This window comes from Olea europaea, chromosome 6, assembly GCF_002742605.1.
Source record: "Olea europaea var. sylvestris chromosome 6, O_europaea_v1, whole genome shotgun sequence".
Classification (NCBI taxonomy): Eukaryota; Viridiplantae; Streptophyta; class Magnoliopsida; order Lamiales; family Oleaceae; genus Olea; species Olea europaea.
This window is the reverse complement of record NC_036242.1, coordinates 25825390-25828265: the sequence shown is the minus strand read 5'-3', so window position 1 is coordinate 25828265 and position 2876 is coordinate 25825390.

Below are 2876 nucleotides of genomic sequence, written 5' to 3'. Positions count from 1 at the left end.
GTCTTTCTCTGGCAAGCTCATCCGTTCCCAACCCTTATCCTCTTGAAGGTCAACTTGTTCCTCAAGAAGAGTCGTTAGAAATACCCACGCCCCAGCCGGCAGTCGTAACAACTGGAGCTTTTGAAGAGCTCTGACAATAGGTGGCCACGCTAACTCAGCTGTTGAGTCAAAGAAATTCGCATCCATCACCAGTACCAACAGATCATGGTGGTTTTATGAATGATGCTCGAGCCCGAGCATCGAACCCAGTAACTGGCAAAGGTGGAGTAGGAACCTCGGGTGTCCATAATATAGCCTCGGGCTTGAGATTAGTGACTATGGATTTCGGTAAGATTGCCCGAATTATTCAAAAAGGGATTACAGTTGGCTTGCTTCGAAATACTCGAGGGCAAACGAGGTTTACCCCAAATACTCCATTTACGCTAGAGATATTATCATATCCTTTGCCTAACAGATTCAAGTGTCCTCGTATTAAAGAATATGATGGGAAGATCGACTCGATCAATTACCTCAATGTGTATACCGATGTAATGAATTTGCAGGTGGCACCAGATTAGGTAATGTGCAAGGCCTTCCCGCAAATGTTGACAAACGCTGCTAGGGATTGTTCTCAACAGTGGAGCCTAATTTCATAGCCTCATTCTCAGACTTGGCTGATAAGTTCTCAGCCTTCTTTGTAAGTAGCAAGCGCATCAAAAAGAATGTGGCCTCTCTCATGCAACTTCGTCAAGGGCAGAACGAAACCCTATGTTGTTTCATGACAAGGTTTAACAAAGAAAGGCTCCAAATACTCGACCTTCACATTACCACAGCTATCTCCACCCTCACCTATGCCATAAGGTGTGAGGCCTTTAAAATGTCCTTATCAAAAATTTCGTCGCAGACAGTGACCAAGCTCCTTACCTAAGCTAAAAAGTATATTCATATGGAGGAAACATTGAATATGAGGAGAGTTGGTCTACCTCGCGAGAATGTCGAGCATAAAGGCAACATGATTCCATTTATCAGCAAGAGCATCCTCGAGATAAGCGTAGGAATGAAGTGTCACCAGGGCCTCTTACCCGGTTTAACACCTCCAAGGCTAATATCTTAATGGAGATCAAGGATATGAAAGAACTGAAGTGGCCTTCAAGAATGAAATCGCCCCCTAACACCAGAGACAGGAGCAAGTATTATGAGTTCACCGAGATCATGGGCATATGACAAAGGATTGTAAATCCTTGCGAGATTGAGGCCCTTATCAAACGAATGCCTGAGGAATGACCATGGTAAGCGGAAAGTGTTTGATGTCGAAAGAAGTGGTTAGCCCACGACAGAGACCATTAATATCATCATTGGAGGCATAACGTCTGGGGGAGACATAAATAATGGACAGAAGCAGTATGCTTGACAACATGCTCGTGCTTCGAAGGAATTCCATGATAAACTTGAGGAAATTACTTTTGGAACAAAGGATTTGGAAGGAGTATTAGATCCTCACGACAATGCCTTGGTTATCTCTGCAATTGTGGCCAACTTTGAGGTAAAGAGGATTCTGATCGATAATGGGAGTACAACAAATATACTCCCTCATGAGGCTTTTACAAAGATGGGGATCTCACCTAGCCAGGTCAAGGTAGTAAGAACTCATCTTCAAGGTTTTGGTGGTGGAGTCATTGTCCTAGAAGATATCGTCGAGCTTCAACTAACATTGGGTTCTGATAAAACACAGGTGACAGAGATCACATCCTTTCAATTAGAGTCTGTAGCTTACAACGTTATCTTGGGAAGGTCGCTGCTTAATAAGATCCAAGCCATTGTGTCCACTTTCCACCTCGCCAGGAAGTTTCCAAAAGGTTATGGCATTGGAATGGTACGAGTAGACCTGACAGCAGCAAGACAGTGCTACGTTACCAGCATCCGAGTAATAAGCGTCGATGTTATGCAACTTTCATTGTCAGACCTCGAGCTCGAGCATAGGGACATGCTTGCTCCAATTGAGGAATTGAAAGTGGTTGAGCTCGAGCATGGGAGAAAAGTGACTATTGGTCGGGATCTTAATGCCAGCCTCAGGGCGAACGTCATCAATTGTATGTCCTGCAACATTGATGTTTTTGCGTGGAAGGTTGAAGACATGTCGGGGATAGACCCCGAGGTCGTAGTCCATAAGCTGAACATAAGTCCAGGGGCCAGACCAATTAAGTAGATGAAGAGACAGTTTGCACCAGAAAGGCGAGAGGTCGTTTGGGAAGAGGTTGGTAAACTTGTCAGAGTTAGGTTCATATGAAATGTCCAATACCCTGATTGGCTCGCGAACGTTGTCCTTGTGAAGAAGGTTAATAAAAAATGGAGGGTTTGCATTGATTTCACATATCTCAACATGCCGTGCCTTAAGGACAGCTACTCGCTTTCCAAGATCGACAACCTCATGGATAGTACATCTGGACATAAGCTGTACAGCTTCCTTGATGCATTCTCAGGATATCATCAGATCCTCACGGCCGAGGAAGACCACGAGAAGACTTCCTTCATGGCTGATTCTGCCATATACTGTTATAGGGTCATGCCGTTTGGGTTGAAGAATGTGGGGCAACGTATCAGAGGCTCGTCAACAAAGTCTTTGCTAATTTGATAGGGAAAATATTGAGGCCTACATTAATGATATGGTAGTAAAGAGAAAGAAGATAGAGCAGCACATATCCGACCTCGAAGATGTATTTGTCACCCTATGAAAATATAAGATGAAGCTCAACCCAGAGAAGTGTGTATTTGGTGTAGCTTCGGGAAAATTTTTGGTTTTCATGATCACTCACTGGAGAGTTGAGGCAAACCCCAATAAGATTCAAGCTTTGGCAGCAATGGAATACCAAGGAGTAAGAAAGAGGTTTAGAAGTTGA